Below are 18,084 nucleotides of genomic sequence, written 5' to 3' on the forward strand. Positions count from 1 at the left end.
GACATGGATGATGTTTTACCTACAATTGCAGTCATTAGTGTACTTGCCTTGTTTCCCTAATTAGACCATAAACTCTTGGAAGGCTAGGACTATTTCTGAGTCAATTCCAAACCTCAAGTGCATAGTACAGGGCCAAGTACTTACCAATTGCTCCAGGTATTAGAGACAGGGATTGAATTAGGAAAAGCCACATTGTAATACATGTGTGATTTTGCCCTTTATTCTGGAATCATGTCCCTTCATTTTCTGTATCTCTACTTCCTGTTAGCTTTAGGTGAAAGAACAGGCATGCAGAGTATCAATAGAAATGATATTTCTGCTATGTTTCTAAATTTTAGTGTCTGGTTTACCTTTATAGGGAAGGTGGCTCTTTATCACCCTCAACAGAGACTTATTTTATTTTTTCTATTGCTTTTACCAGTTGTTTTCAGTAGACATTTTTCTGGAAAATACTCTAGAGCTCATCATATAATATATACTTGGATGAAGAAGTACTTATAAGTCACTTTATGACTCTGTAATTCTGTGTTAAACTAGATAATCTGTAAGTTTTTATCTATGGCTTCATAACTAGGTTGACATACTCTAGGTTTAAAAAAATAATGGTTATTTAAAAAAAATTAGCATTGTGCTTTCACCTTTCTCAGGTTTATATTGTTAGTCAATACTAGTAACCATTAAGAGGCACAATGGTAGGAATCAAAGACTTGAAAAAGATTTTTTAAAAAAGAAAAATGCTAATTTAAATATCTGGCAAAAATGAATGTAGACAATGAGCTAATATGCTAAATTCCTTATTTTGGATGCCTTTGAAGGTGAACACTACACACATTAGTCATATAGTAGATTACAGATAAGGGAGACCTACTTTCCTAGAGCTAAACCAAATCAGAAATATTTAAAAAATAGTTACCTTACTGTCCAAGAACATCGTGTAATACAGAAATAATGCTAATTATTTTCACTTGATAACTACATATGTTTTCTACGTTTGAAGTGAATTTTTAAGGAAAGATGTAGAAAACAATCTACCTTAGCTCTTTCATTTGAAAGATTTGGTGATACACTAAAGAAAGAGAAAATAGTAGAACTGGTATTAAAGCTAAATGAAAACAATAGACCCAGGGAGAAGAGCAGCTGTGAGAAGATTCATTTCCCAATTATGAGGAAGCAGCCTCATTTTAATGTTGGCAAAAATTATTTGCTATCATTAGTTCCAGGCTAAAGTAATTTTGCTTAAAACTGTACAATGTTCGGATGCTGGAAAACCATTCTTTGGGGACAGTAGACAGAGCTAGAGACCTCCTATATATATTAGGATGCTCTGAGTACTTTATCTTGGGTTATTATTGGAACAGAGGTGGGGTGTACCCTACGCTGTTCTAGAATTTAGATAACATAAGAATGCTGTGCAATCACACACACACACACACACACACACACACACACACACTGATTTATATAGATATGGTATGGAGGCTTTGAAAGGGGAAATTCACTCTTTAATGAGAGTCTTCACAAAGGAGGAGACAGAAATTGGGTCTTGAATGATGGCTACTATTTAGCTAAAATTGTGGCGGGAGGGCTTTTCTTGTAGAGGGAACAAAATCAATGAAGGTAAGAAGATGAGAAACTCGTTGGATATTTGGAACAAAATGTATTTAGAAATGAAAAAGCCATAATTTCATAAAATAAGAAGCTTATAGATTTGAATTAATGAGTCGAGTGCTGACAGGCATGTGATGACAAACAATGCAAAACCACATGATGGGCCCTGAAGTAGACTCATGAAAAACGGAGGGTTCCATGTTTACTACTTGCACCCTAGACAACTCTGATGCTGTTCTCATCACTGTAAGGCTCCTGTTCCAGATCTCAGAGCTGCAAGTTCAGGCAAAGTTGTAAAGTAGGTTAAGATTATCTTTAGTCACCTCCATCTCCTCTCTTTCCAGAGCCTTCCTTTTTTCCCCCCTCACTCCTCAAACACCCACTGTTCTGTGATGGCTACCCAGACTCTCTCTCTGGCTTGTCTACCTTACTCTGTCCTTGTTAACCGTACCATGTCTTGGTATTTGGTTTTGCGCAAAGCTTTAACTCAGTGACTCACTATGGGGGGAGGCAGCTTTGGCTGGTGGGTGGAAGAATGGGGGCTTTCCCATCCTTCAGAGGACACCATCTTGGAGCCAGTCATACGTTCAAGGAAATGTTGGACATTCCCCTGGGAGGAAGTCATGGCCACAGTGGATGGTGCGTGTCTATCTATGTCATGGGAATAAGGCTATTCATTCCTCAGGGTAAAGTTAATCATCGTCCTGAGTGTGGTTTTGTTTTGTGCCTCTCACGTGCAATACTCTGAGACTGATGGTGGGAGGGGAAAGCTAAGAGCCTGGAAGAGAACTTGTCACCTGGAATATCCAATAGTAATTGATAGCCAGAGTGCACTTTGTGTTTGAGACCTATTTGATATTTGAGAGATTTTGGAATATAAATGTTTTCCAGCTCTTTGTCTTACAGACGGAGATGATTGATGAAATGTGATGTCTCAGGAGATAAAATGAGCAAGGCTAGAACACATGTAGTTTTTCTGACAGGGGACTTTTAGAAGGCATTAGAGAAGCATAAATATGTGTCTTTAACTGACACCTTGGTTTTTGTCTTTCACCCTGACTGACAAATAAGAGACCTCCTTGTCTCCTCGCCGAAGTCCTCTCTGGGGAATAAACTGATTGTGCATTGCCATGGCCGTGGCTTAGGTTTAGAATCCGGCTGCTTTTAAATCAAATGGAGCTTTAGTTTCTGTTATTTCACTGGGAAAACTGAAAAATTGTGTCTGGGCAAGATTTTCTCCCTCTCTTTAAATGCCTTTTCTCCTTAAAAGTTAAGCTTGTTATTTTAAAAAGAACTGTTTTTCAAACCTCATGAAATGAATTCTGATGCTTGCAATTCTATGACTACTTTGCTGGAGATTAAAATCTCTGATCTTCCAAGGAGACTTCATTAACCAAGGTAACAATCTTGTTGGAAAGATTTTGAGGCATCAATTGCGTTAACGATTATTAGCAAGCAAATTTCTTTCAAGGCATCAGTCATCTTAGGTATAGCTGGAGAGACAAGCAATGCCTGTTAATCTTGGTGCTCTCCCAATTATAAACTGGGCTCTCATTCTTTAATTTGGGAGAATAGTACAATATCTTATTTTAATTTGTTGCTTCTAAGTGGGATAAACGAGATTCCCAAGGGCTACTGTTCCTCTTTTTTGGTTATGCCCCTGTCCCCCACTTCCCCAAAAAGAGCTTCTGTGCTATTTCCTCAAGGAGGCTGTAAAACTCATTCATTTATTCCCCCCAAAAGTTATTGGGTGCTTCTATTTTGCTAGGCACTGTGTTAAATATAGGGGGGGAAAAGAGAGACTGAGCACAGATCTGCTTTCAAATTACTTATAGGCTGGAAGGCAAGGTAGGACACGCACACCCAGGCATATCATACTTACTGTATTTCCCTGAAATAAGACCGGGCCTTATATTAATTTTTGCTCCAAAAGACGCATAAGGGCTTATTTTCAGGGGATGTCTTATTTTTTCATGTACAACAATCTACATTTATTCATGTACAACAATCTACATTTATTCATTTATTCATGTACAGAAATCTACATTTATTCAAATACAGCCATGTCATCTTCTTCTAGAACATCGTCATAACTCTCCAAACCCTGAATTCCAGCTTGAATTTCTTGCGACTGCATTTCCTGTAGAACAATTGGCCCCAATCTCTCATGTCCAGCAATAGAGCTCTCCTTAAATGAGCACTTCTTGTCCATGTAGCCTGCTCGTAGTACATTGGCAACACAGCTGTTAGTGGTTTTATCCCATGAATTCTTCACCCAAGACACGACTTCTTGCAGGCTAGACTTCACAAAGCTTCCACGCTGATTTCTCTCCATTCTATTTTCAGTGTAGTCATTGATTTCCACGCGCAAATGGTCCTTGACTGGCTTGTTTATTGCAACATCAAGAGTTTGGAGATAGGTAGTTATTCCTGCAGGAATCATTATTTGATCTATTCTTCTCTCTGCAGCGAAGTTCTTCATGTCTTTAGCGTGGTGAGTGCTGGCTGAATCCCAGACTAGCAGACCTCTTTGGCCATCTCGCAAAACAAGTGGCAGCATTAATCAACCCACTTGCTTATAAATGCTTGTGTGCACCAGGCTTTTTAGGTTTCAAGAACATAAATGCCTGAAACACATTCAACCTTATCTTTCTTGCCCTAGTGATGATTAGAGGTGGGACTTTCTTTCCATCCAGACAAATTGCCAAAATACAGGTAACACGTGCACTTTCATAACCAGTGGAGGGAATATAGATTGATAAGGCATCCCTCTGATCAATTGTCGTTTGAGATCTTTGGCCCGTGACCACTGCAGTTTCATCCACAGCAATCATGCTGGAGAGTTGGTATTTAGAAAAGTTGATGCCATCAACACAGGACTTGAATGCAAGTGCACATTTAATAACTTCATTATCTTCCAGCTTGAACAGTGTTGTTGATCTCAGAGATCGCTGAAAGAAGGCAGCCAGCCAGTGTTGTGAGGTTTTGAATTCTCTGGGGATATTTCTAACTGTGGTGCCATTATAAGGGCAAATGCTTGAATATCAGCCCTGCGCACAACCAAAGCCTCTGCTCTCCTGTCAACAATCCATTCACAGATGATGTCTTCCAGCTCAGGAAATAATGGTGGCTGACCTGATCCACACTTATGCTTCCTAGTATTTCCCTCGTCCACCTGTTGACTAAAGTTATTGTACTCTGCTCGCCATTTTCAGAGCATTCAGGGATCCAACTTCTTCTCTTTGCAGAAAGCCGTTAAGATTCTTGCCCTGGGAGTCCTCCACGATTCCTTTCTTGTACTTGACTGAATAGCTCTTTCTTTTTGCACTCATCTTGTCTGGGGGTCAAAATATTATTCCCTTTAAATCTACCATTAAATCAAGTGTTAATTGAGATAGGAGTGGCAACAAAAATGATGACAGTTAAGAATAATGGTCCACACAAAAGTGATGAAAAATTGCAGGCACTAAAATTCCGAAAACGTTTCTTTATTTCACAGGAGTGCATTAAGTACATCTGTTACAACACACGGCTTATTCAATTATGAAGATTCAAATCAGACATAACTGCGTCCGTTGGTTATCAAGTGCGCAACGTTATTCGTGCGTTGTGTCTGTACTCTGATCATTTGGCAATAAGTCTTGAGTTCATCTGTTTACATAGCTTTTACCCCCTGCTTGGGTATTTACAAATACTTAATTATCATTTATTTTAAGTATTAATGTCAATAATATTATTTATTTATATTTAATTATATATTAAAATTGTTATTTGATTATTTAATAACATCCGTCATGTATTGCAATGGATGTACTAAATGCGTCCGTCTGGCTGACGATCTTAACTGGGGCTTATTTTTGGGGTAGGGCTTATATGACGAGCATTCTGAAAAATCATGCTAGGGCTTATTTTCCGTTTAGGTTTTATTTTTGGGGAAATACGGTACCTAGTCCTTTATTTTACACTGTAGAGTTGGGCCCAAGGCAGTTGCTCAATCAATGCTTTTGGCTGTGAGTTAACTAGAAGAGATTGTAGGTACCTTCTGTCCAATTAGTACATGTCACCTATGAGGAAGCAGGCTCAGAAAGGCTAAGCAACACGCCTGAGGCAACACAGATAATGAGAGGCCAAGCCAAAGATGTGTTATTCGGAGTCTAGGGTGCTTTTGCCTCCTGGTTCACTGCATACAAACGCATAGTCCTGACTCATAACTGGCCTTAACTCACTGACTTTCCTTGAGGACTGTCACGCCCAAAACTAAGTTAGTTGTTGACTCTGGATTGAGTTAATACAAAGAGATCACACTTGGCTTTTGTACTTTACAAAGTCTCCTTTCAAATGTGTAACAATTTCCCCTTTCCTTCAATTTTTTTTTTTTTTTTTTGGTGCCTCACATTTTGTCCTAGAGATGGAATTGGTAAGAATATTGAAGATGTCAGTTTCAGGGCCTGCCAACTCCACTACCAAAGCTAATTATTTTTTAGTGTGCAAAGAATATGATCGAGGCAGTAAGAGTGTGGAGATAAGAGAGGAAAACATCTCAGGAAGTATAAATACCTGTGATCCTTTCCATATATATTTTTGCCTTTAATTAAAAATCAGGTTGAAATTATTTCAGGTTTGAAATCAATCTTTTTCATTGAGCAGTTATTGCTGACTTCTCCAATTTCAACTCATTCCTCTCACAGGTGTCACCGTTGGTCTGATGCTAGACTAATGTGTGTGAAATAGATTTCTGACAGCCGAAATACCTCGGCCCATTTGAGAGAATACGTTATCTGTATTTGTATGTTTCCACAAATGTAACGCAAGACCTGTGTATTTAAAACACATAAAAGGCAGCTCCAAAGCATACTGCAAAAGTAGGAAGGGGAAAATCAATACTCTATTAGCTACAACATTACAAAGAATTTCTATTTGTAGATAAGGAAAAACAATCCCCCTTTGATTTCATCTTTTGTTAAGATAGATAACTAGTTTTGTTTTAGAATCATTTTTCCCCTTTACATTTAAGTTCTCAGACCTTTAAGACTGTATGCAAAATGAGAGAACAGGAACTCAAATAATTAACACTTCAATAAATTGCATTTGTCTTGTGCTGCATTTTTTTAAAACAGTTCTCTAATGCTGTCTGTGGTGGAGTGTGAAAAGCAGAACTTAAATGAGCATAGTAAATTCAACAGAACCTTGCTATTTGAGAAGTTAATATTATAAGAGCTACTTTTCTTTCATTGTCAAAAGAAAGTGGCTATCTAAATAGAGGAAAAGGGTGTCCTGAGAATATTGTCAAATTATTGATTAAATAGGCCTTTGTTTCTTTCTGTATTAACTCACATTGTCTTCAGAGAGAGGAATGTAGATTTGAGTGTCTGAGGTGCAGGACAGAAATGCATGTGTTTGCATAGCTTTCATTCTCCTCCACTTATCTCACTCTCCTTTCCTCCTGTTCTCTTTTGTCCAAAGTGTAACCTGGATCAGCAGAGTGACTGCATTAGACGAGGAAGGAGAAAGAGCCGGAACGACTCATGGTCCTTCTCTTCCTGGGCTTTTCAGCCTTGGGAGGAACCTAACAAAGTAGATCTTCTGAATTCAGTTACAAACTTAGAGAAACTCAGTAGTTTTAAGCATATTTCTGTTGCTGATCTCTTCCAAGGCACATACGTATCTAAGACATAGCTGACACTGCATAGTTGACAATTTGGTGAGCTAGGTCTTTTAAATAATCACATTTTGCTTTTGCAATACTTTTCCTGTGAATATCTTCCAAAATTTATTGAAATTGTAGCACAATCGCCTGGATGATCAAGCTTTATTTAGGCTTCAGTTGGACCATTTAGAAAGCCCTGAAGGGTTTCCTGAGAGGTCTTACAACTGGACAGAGGTGCTTAAGATGGCCAGGTGTGCACTGACTCCACACCACCCCTGGTACATTAATGAATCCCATGGCAGATGAAGAGAGGGCACCCCCACCTCCAGGACAAGCCTGCCAATCAAGAATTCCCAAACAACTTGGTGCTCCATGTCAACTACTGCACGAGGGAAAAAGAATCCATGATAAGAAGCACTTAAAATCATACAAATGCTTTGTGTTGTGTGAGGAAAATAATCAGCAAAAATATTCTCAATGTACTAATGTTTTATCTTTTTCTCTAAGTGGGGATTTGTTGTTGGAACTATTTTATCCATCAGCTGTTACAGAAAAAGCGCTTAAAGGACTACAAATTTTCAAGGGCCAACAACGTTTAAAATTAAAAATTTTGTTGTTGGCTCCAAAATAGAAAAAAAAACCCCTATTTTGCCAAATTGAAATTAGTTAATATTTAATTTAAATATCTTTGGAACATAACATTATATCAACTAGTCTACTGGAACTCAACCTGTAAAATTGTAAGTAATTTGCATGACTTATTTTAATATGTTTGCTATACTACGGAGATAGTACTTCTGAATGGAGAACTCCGAAATCTTTCAAATATCTTAAAATTCTGTGTGTGTGTGTGTGTGTGTGTGTGTGTATGGGAGACCGTGGGGTGGGTGGGGTAAAAGATGGGTAGGAGTAAAAGTGGCATTAGGTGTAAAGAGGGGATAAGATTTTAGTTGGAGGGAAAACTTCTTGAAAACTAAGGACAAAATTAAAAGCCATGGTCTTAAAAATGATAATTTTTGAGAAACCTATACATAATTTTCAAAAGTGCTTCTAAAGACAAAATTGGGGGTTTTTTTTGAACAAAGATGACAACTTAATTTTGAAATAGGATTAAATAGAAGTTATGACGTACAATTCAAACAAATTTCAGAATTGGCATTCATCATTCCCAAAGCAATGAATTAAAAAAAATCTATTCTTCATGATCACACTGAGCATATGTGCAGATGTGCCTTTCTTGGAGGAAAACCTGATATACTGAAATGGGACTTCACAAAATAGGTATGTTAAGGAGTTGCTTTATCAAAAGATCCTTTGTTTTATAAAAGGGGTTTCTTGAAAATTAGTTAATTTTAAAGGCATGCACATGCTTGAAGCATTTGTTTAGAGACCACTGTCTATTTGGGGAGGATGATCAGAAAATCATAAAGCCCAAACTCAACATGCCTGTCTTAGTCTGTTCATGCAGCTAGAACAAAATACCACGGACTGGTGGCTTATAAACAGCAGCAATTTATTGCTCATGGTCTGTAGGCTGGAAGTCCAGGATCAGGGTGGTGGCATGGTCAGGTTCTGATGAAAACCCACTTCCTAGTTCATAGATGGTGTCCTTTTTGCTGTGTCCACACATGGTGGAAGGGGCAAGGGAGCCCGGTGAGGCCTTTTATAAAGCCCTAATCCCAATCATGAGAACTCTGCCTTCATAATCTAATCACTTCCCAAAGGCCCCACCTCCTACCATGCTCTTGGGGATCAGGATTTCAACAAATGAGTTTTGGGAGGATACAAACATTCAGGCCATAGTGATGTCTAAAACTCAATCCATTGCCATCCAAAACTAAACCCATTGCCATCTTTCCTCATAGCCTCTACTCAGCCTTCACTCAGTTGCCTAAGCCAGAAGACTCTTCCCCATCTCCCAGTTCTTCTCTTCTCACCTTGCTCAGTTACCAATTAATTCTATTACCTGTATTTCCTTTACGTGTCTGAAGTCTTGGAAAGTGATCTTTCGTTACATAGTTTTCTTTTAGCGATCCTTTTTCCTATGGAAGAATTTTTGCAATGAGTCATGCTCCAGACATATTATGTGCATCATCCTGTAATTAATCCATACAGTTCTCTTGTAATAGAATCTGTATATGGTTTCTGTATCCAGATTAGGAACCAAGGCAGAGAGATTAGGGAGGGTGAAGATAGGTGAAGAGATAATAACTAGCATTTACCGAGCCCCGGTTATGAGTTTGGCATTCTGCTCTATGCCTCAGATATATTATCTTATTTTATTCTTACATCCACTCTTGAGGTAGGAATTATACTCATTTTTACTAGACAGGAGGAAACAAGCTTAGGTGTTAAAACATGTGCTCAGGGTCACATAAGCAGCAGGTGGTGAAGTCAGACTTGGGAGCCAGGCTGAGTTCTCATCATTACACTATTCTTCTTTCACTGGATACTTTGGAAGGAGACGAATGCTTAAAATTGAAGTTTTTGTGATTTCTAAATTAGTTACCAAATGCCTTTCTGCTACTATATCCTTTTAACAAGTTAATACAGCTGACAGAAATTAATAGAAAGCATGTTTATAATTAGTGATCATTCCAGTGATAGAGGACTCCAAGGTATTGTGAAGTGACTGCTTGCTTTATTTTTTTTTATTTATTTATTTTTTTTTTTTTATTAATTAGTTTCAGGTGCACAAGACAAAGCAAAACTTAGACATTTATCATTTATATCCCTCACACTGTGTGAACCCCCCTCCCCCCATCCACTATCCCTCTGTACGTTCCCAAAACCTCTCACCTTCCCCTTATCCCCACCCCCCCGCCCCTCTAGCAACCCTCTGTTTTTTCCTCCATGTTTCCAAAACTGTTTCTGATTAGTTCATTCACTTATTCTTTTCTTTAGATTCCGCATATAAGTGAGATCATATGGTATTTGTCTTTCTCTTTCTGACTTATTTCACTTAACATAATGTTCTCTAGGTCCATCCATGTTGTTGCAAATGGTAAGATTTCTTTCTTCTTTATGGCTGCGTAATACTCCATTGTATAAATGTACCACAGTTTCTTAATCCAGTCATCTACTGATGGGCATTTCGGTTGTTTCCAGGTCTTGGCTATTGTATATAGTGCTGCAATAAACATAGGAGTGCATAAAGATTTTTGAATTGGAGTTTTGGATTTCTCCGGATAGATACCTAGGAGTGGGATTGCTGGATCATAAGGTAGTTCCATTTTCAGATTTTTGAGATATCTCCAAACTGTTTTCCATAGTGGCTGCACCAATCTGCATTCCCACCAACAGTGCACCAGCGTTCCCTTTTCTCCGCATCCACGCCAGCACTTGTTGTTTGTTGATTTATTGATGATAGCCATCCTGACTGGGGTGAGGTGGTATCTCATTGTGGTTTTTATTTGCATTTCTCTAATGGTTAGTGAGGTTGAACATTTCTTCATATGTCTGTTTGCCATCTGTGTGTCCTTTTTAGAAAAATGTCTCTTCATGTCCTCTGCCCATTTTTTAATTGGGTTGTTTGTTTTTTTGGAGTTGAGTTGAGTGAGTTTTTTATAAATTTGTGATATTAACCCCTTATCAGATATATCATTGGCAAATATCTTTTCCCAATCAGTAGGATCCCTTTTTGTTTTATTGATGGTTTCCTTTGCTGTGAAAAAGCTTTTTAGTTTGATGTAATCCCACATGTTTATTTTTCCTCTTACTTCCCTCGCGCGAGGGGATATATCAGTAAAAATCTTACTCCGGGTAATGTCTGTGAAGTTTCTTCCTATATTTTCTTCTAGGAATTTTATGGTTTCAGATCTTACATTTAAATCTTTAAGCCATTTTGAATTTATTTTTGTATGTGGTGTAAGGAGGTGATCCAGCTTCATCTTTTTGCATGTGTCTGTCCAAGTTTCCCAGCAACATTTATTGAATAGACTGTCTTTACCCCACCGTACATTCTTGCTTCCATTGTCATAGATTAAGTGGCCATATAGGCATGGATTTATTTCTGGACTCTCTATTCTGTTCCATTGATCTATGGGTCTGTTTTTATGCCAGTACCATGCTGTTTTGATTACTGTAGCCTTGTAGTATAATTTGAAGTCAGGTATTGTTATACCTCCCACTTTGTTCTTATTTCTCAAGATTGTTGAAGATATCCGGGGTCTTTTGTTATCCCATATAAATTTTAGGATTATATGTTCTATTTCTGTGAAAAATGTCGTTGGTAGTTTGATAGGAATTGCGTTGAATATATATATTGCCTTAGGCAGTATGGACATTTTAACTATATTAATTCTTCCTATCCATGAACATGGTATGTGTTTCCATCTATTTGTATCTTCTTTCATTTCTTTCTTCAGTGTCTTATAATTTTCTGAGTACAGATCTTTTACTTCTTTGGTTAAATTTATTCCCAGGTATTTTATAGTCTTTGGAGCAATTGTAAACGGAATTGCTTTTTTAATTTCTCCTTCTGATGTTTTATTATTGGTATATACAAATGCAACTGATTTCTGAATATTAATTTTGTATCCTGCTACTTTACTAAATTCATCTATCAGCTCTAATAGTTTCTTGGTGGAGTCTTTAGGGTTCTCTAAATATAGTATCATATCATCTGCATATAATGACAGTTTTACTTCCTCCTTACCGATTTGGATGCCTTTTATTTCTTTTTCTTGTCTGATTGCTGTGGCTAGAACTTCCAGCACTATGTTGAATAGAAGTGGAGAAAGTGGGCAGCCTTGCCTTGTTCCTGATTTTAAGGGGAATGGTTTTAGTTTTTCCCCATTGAGTATGATGTTAGCTGTGGGTCTATCATATATGGCCTTTATTATGTTGAGATATGATCCCTCTATTCCCACTTTCTTAAGGGTTTTTATCATGAATGGCTGCTGAATTTTATCAAATGCTTTTTCTGCGTCAATTGATATGATCATATGATTTTTATTTTTCATTTTGTTAATGTGGTGTATCACATTAATTGATTTGCGGATGTTGAACCACCCTTGCATACCAGGGATGAATCCCACTTGATCATGGTGTATAATCTTTTTAATATATTGCTGAATTCTGTTTGCTAGTATTTTGTTGAGGATTTTTGCATCTATGTTCATTAGCGATATCGGCCTGTAGTTTTCTTTTTTTGTGGTGTCTTTGTCTGATTTTGGGATCAGGGTGATAGTGGCTTCGTAAAAAGTGTTTGGGAGTCTTCCCTCCCTCTGGATTTTTTGGAAGAGTTTGAGGAGAATAGGTGACAATTCTTTTTGGAACGCTCTGTAAAATTCACCTGTAAAGCCATCTGGTCCAGGGCTTTTGTTTGTTGGGAGATTGTTGATTACTGATTCAATTTCCTTGGTGGTAATCAGTCTATTCAGGTTTTCTGTCTCCTCTTGAGTTAGCCTTGGGAGGTTGTATGCATCTAGGAAATTGTCCATTTCTTCCAGGTTGTCAAATTTGTTGGCATACAGTTGCTCATAGAAATTTCTTAGGATTTTTTGTATCTCTGTGGTGTCTGTTGTCACTTCTCCTCTTTCATTACTGATTTTATTAATTTGGGTCCTCTCTCTCTTTTTTTTAATGAGTCTGGCTAAAGGTTTGTCAATTTTGTTTATCTTCTCTAAGAACCAACTCTTGGATTCATTGATCTTTTGTATTGTTTTTCTGGTTTCTATTTCATTTATTTCCGCTCTGATCTTTATTATCTCCTTCCTTGTACTCCCTTTGGGCTTATTTTGTTGTTCTTTTTCCAGATCCCTTAAGTGTGAAGATAAACTGTTGATTAGTGATGTTTCTTGTTTCTTTAGGTAGGCCTGCAGTGCTATGAACTTCCCTCTTAGGACTGCTTTCGCTGCATCCCATAGATTTTGGGTTGTTGTATTTTCATTTTCGTTTGTCTCGAGATATCTTTTGATTTCTTCCTTGATCTCCTGTTTGACCCATTCATTGTTTAGTAACATATTATTCAGCCTCCATGAATTTGTGTGTCTTCCAGTCTTTTTCCTGTAGTTCATTTCTAATTTCATAGCACTGTGGTCAGAGAAGACAATTGGTATGATTTCAATTTTCTTAAATTTATCCAGACTTGCTTTGTGGCCTAACATATGGTCTATCTTGGAAAATGTTCCATGTGCGCTTGAGAAGAACGTGTATTCTGCAGCATTGGGGTGGAATGCTCTGAAAATATCGGTTAAATCCAAGTGGTCCAATGTGTCATTTAAGGCTGTTGTTTCCGTATTGATTTTCTGTCTGGAAGACCTGTCCCTTGTTGTCAGAGGTGTGTTGAAGTCCCCTACTATGATAGTGTTACTGTTGATCTCCATCTTTATGTCAGTCAATATCTGTTTTATATATTTAGGTGCTCCTATGTTGGGTGCATAGATGTTTACTAGGGTTATATCCTCTTGTCGAATTGATCCCTTTATTATTATATAGTGTCCATCTTTGTCTTTTAATATTTTCTTCATTTTAAAGTCTATTTTGTCAGAGATAAGTATTGCAACTCCAGCTTTTTTCTCATTTCCATTTGCATGGAATATCTTACTCCAACCCTTCACTTTTAGCCTGTGTGTGTCTTTTGATCTGAGGTGAGTCTCTTGTATACAGCATATACAAGGGTCTTGCTTTCTTATCCATTCAGCCACCCTATGTCTCTTGATTGGAGCATTTAAACCATTTACATTTAAAGTGATTATTGATAAGTACATAGTTATTGCCATTTTTAAATTTGTGGATAAATTGTTTTCGTCTTTCTTCTATTTACAGAAGTCCTTTTAGTATTTCTTGCAATGCTGGCTTGGTGGTAATGAATTCCTTTAGCTTATTCTTTTCTGGGAAGCTCTTTATCTCCCCGTCAATTTTAAATGATAGCCTTGCTGGATAAAGCAACCTAGGTTGTAGGCCTTTGTTTTCCATCACTTTGAGTATCTCCTGCCACTCCCTCCTGGCCTTCAATGTTTCTGCAGAAAAGTCATTTGATAGTCTTATGGGAGTTCCCTTGTATGTAACCCTCTGTCTTTCTCTTGCTGCTTTTAGGATTCTCTCTTTGTCTTTAATCTTTGCCATTTTAGCTATAATGTGTCTTGGAGTGGACCTGTTTGGGTTTATCCTGGTTGGAACTCTCTGCACTTCCTGGACTTGTATGTTGGTTTCCTTCATCAGGTTAGGGAAATTTTCAGACATTATCACTTCAAATATGTTCTCAATCCCTTGTTTCTTCTCTTCACCTTCTGGTATTCCTATGATGCGCATGTTGTTGCGCTTGATGTTATCCCATAGGTCTCTTAAACCATCTTCATTGTTTTTTATTCTTTTTTCTTTCTGTTGTTCTGTTTGGGTGATCTCTGCTAACTTGTCTTCTAAGTCGCTGATTCGATCCTCTGCTTCATCTAACCTGCTGTTAATTCCTTCAAGTGAGTTCTTTATTTCGGTAACTGTGTTCTTTAGTTCTAACTGGTTGTTCGTTATGATTTCTACATCCTTCTTGATGTCCTCTCTAAGTTCCTTAAACATTCTTATCATCAGTATTCTGAACTCTGTCTCTGACAGTTTGGTTACCTCTGCTTCATTTAGTTCCATTTCTGAAGGTTTCTTCTGTTCTTTTATTTGGGATATGTTTCTTTGTTTCCTCATTCTGGCTGACTCTCTGTGTTTGCTTCGATGTATTAGATAGGTGCCCTGGAGTTCTTAGTTCTTGCTGGATTAGTATATAATAAATGTCCTTTATATTTGACTTGCACTACTTCGTTCTTCTCCCCTGCGTGTGCTCTAAAAGTGACTCTTGTGTTGTGTATATTGTCCTGTTAAAGAAGATCCTTAATTGCTTTTCGCTTGTGAGTAGGTGGAGTTAACTCCTAGGCTGACTAGTTGTGAGACTTGGCTTTGCCCACGCAGGGTATTCTGCTGCGTGAGGATTGACTGCTTAGATGTGGTTTGCCCTTTGGCCTCTATGTGCCTGTAAAGAATCCCCTCTGAGTGTGTCACTTGTAGGTCAAACCCGGTAGTACTCTGGCTTGGTCTGGAGTTGGCCGCTGGGTATGTTGAATCTTGTGCCTCTTAAGCTGGGCACTGGTAGGGCAATTACAGAACAAAGCAAATCACCAAGCACAACAATAACAATAAGGAAAAAGTCAAATGCATTCACATGTAAAAAAACAATCGACAACCCCCACTCGACATAGGCAAAGATGTCAGAAATATAAAGACAAATCAAAACAGAACAAAAAAAAAAACAGCGCCAGTTGTGGCTTAAGCCCACCAAGTAATCTCCAGGTTGTTCTCTGCTATAGCACAGAGTCCCCACTCGACACAGGCAAAGATGTCAAAAATATAAAGACAAATCAAAACAGAACAAAACAAGCAAACAAACAAACAAACAAACAAAAACCACAGCGCCAGTTGTGGCTTAAGCCCACCAAGTGATCTCCAGGTTGTTCTCTGCTATAGCATAGAGTCCCCACTCGACACAGGCAAAGTTGTCAAAAATATAAAGACAAATCAGCACAGAACAAAAAACAAACAAACAAACAAAAAACAAACAAACAAAAAACAAACAAACAAACAAAAAACACAGCGCCAGTTGTGGCTTAAGCCCACCAAGTAATCTCCAAGTTGTTCTCTGCTGTAGCACAGAATCCCCACTCGACACAGGCAAAGATGTCAAAAATATAAAGACAAATCAACACAGAACAAAAACAAACAAACGAACAAAAAACAAACAAACAAAAAACAAACAAACAAACAAAAAACACAGCGCCAGTTGTGGCTTAAGCCCACCAAGCAATCTCCAAGTTGTTCTCTGCTGTAGCACAGAATCCCCACTCGACACAGGCAAAGATGTCAAAAATATAAAGACAAATCAAAACAGAAAGAAAAGAAAGAAAAAAAAAAAAAAAAAAAAGGCAGCGCCAGTTGTGGCTTAAGCCCACCAAGTAATCCCCTGCGTATTGTGCAGGTAGAGCCGGTCACCTGATGCCCAGAGTGACTCTGAGGCTGCAGCTTTAGATGCGTGGGGCTGAGGGGTCTGGACAGTAGGTTTTACAAAGTCAGTGCAGTTTCTGCCCTTGCCGGCACATATGCACACCGAGAATAGCACCACCAGCCCTGTGTCCAGCTCTCCTGAGTCTTAGGGCACCTCTTCCCTGTGTGTGTGTGTGGCCGGCAGGGAATTCCTCAGCTGCTGAAAGCTGAGTGCTGTATATGCCACTTACTGCTGATCCCTGGGAGTGCCTCCGCCGATGTAATTGCCACGCCCTAGGCAGGCCAGAAAGGGTGGGGGCTGGGGATGGAAAGAGGGGTCTTCTCTTTCCCAGCCCAGCTGTGTCACACCCCACCCACAGGCCAGAAACGGTGGTATCTGGGGGTGGATGAGTCTTCTGTCTCCTAGTCCAGGGCAAACCACACTCTTCTCAGCCTCTTCCCTGGACCAAAGCCAGCGGCCAGTCTTCCCTTAGCCCAAACCCCAAGGCTCCTCTGTAATCTGACACTGCTCTTCAGATCAGGAGCCAGTTTAAGTCTCTGGAAGGGTGGGGGTAGGATTGGAAGAGCGGGGGGAGGGGCCCAGGTATGGAGTTTAATAGTCTCAAATGCTAGATAGCCTCCCTCTGCGGGAGGGAGAGGTCTGCTGTGGGACGCAAAGTAGAGTCCGGCACTTGGCTTTTGTGTTCTCTCTTTTGTCCTGGGAACCCCTGCGTCTCTGCAGCTGGGGATGTGTTTGCCCCGCTCTAGGCTGGCTAGAAAGGGTGGGGGCTGGGGATGGAAGGAGGGGTCTTCTCTTTCCCAGCCCCGCTGTCTTAACACTCTTCCCGCAGGCCAGAAAAGGTGGTGGCTGGGGGCGGAAGATTCCCAGCTCCTAGCCTCCTCCCTGGGCCCGCCTGTCTTCCCGGAGCCGGGGCTCCAAGGCGCCTCTGTAATCTGCCGCTGCTCCTTAGTGCAGGGGCTAGATCAAGTCTCTAGAAAGGCGGGGGTAGGGTCAGAAGAGCGGGGGAAGGTGCCCAGGCACGGAGTCTGTGTTCCTTGTCCGGCCCAAGGACCAACTGAGGTTATTAGCTGAAGTTAATGCTGGATATGCTGCCCCTGCAGCGGGAGAGGTCCGCTGTGGGACGCAGGGCAAAACGCCCACCTCGTGGCTTCCGGGCTCTCCTCCGTCCTGGGATATCCTGCGTATCTGTAGCCGTGGGTGTGGGCTGGAATTTCACAGGCACAGGTGCGGAGCAGATTTCCACAACCCGAGGGTGGGGGCCGAATTTCTACCGCCACAGGTGTGGACCGCGATCCCAACCCGCGTCCCCACCGCCGCCGCAGGTGCGGCGTGTCTCCCCTCCGCTCCCTTCCTTCTTCCCCTGCTCGCCCAATTTTTCCCCACCTGCAAGAAATCCCTGCGCGAGTCTCTTCGCTGTTCTGCGTGATGAGCAGAGAGTCCTTTGATGGGTTATAAGCTTCCCGTTTCTGATAAGATCCGACGGAGAACTCAAAAAGTGCGACCCGCTGCCGCCATTGCTATGACGTCACTCTGCTTGCTTTATTTTTAAAAAATATTCTAAAAAAAGAAAAAATTTGTTAAGAAATCTGGCTTCTCCAAAAAAGGGCCTTAACAACTCTCCCAGAAATTGCAATTCCTTACCCTTAATGGAATGTCAATGGATTTTCAGTGACATTTTTAAATATAGGAGTTAAGTATATGAGGGCCCAGCCAAAGCTGAATAGCCTGGAAAATTTCCTTATAAGGTAATGGTGCTGAACACCTGTACAGAAATGCTCAGATTTATAACTTCAGACAACAGTAACAGAGCCAAGAACTTATTGACAGTCGAATTTGCATAGCA

This window comes from Rhinolophus sinicus, chromosome 1 (assembly GCF_057876585.1).
Source record: "Rhinolophus sinicus isolate RSI-liver-muscle chromosome 1, RSI-T2T, whole genome shotgun sequence".
NCBI lineage: Eukaryota > Metazoa > Chordata > Mammalia > Chiroptera > Rhinolophidae > Rhinolophus > Rhinolophus sinicus.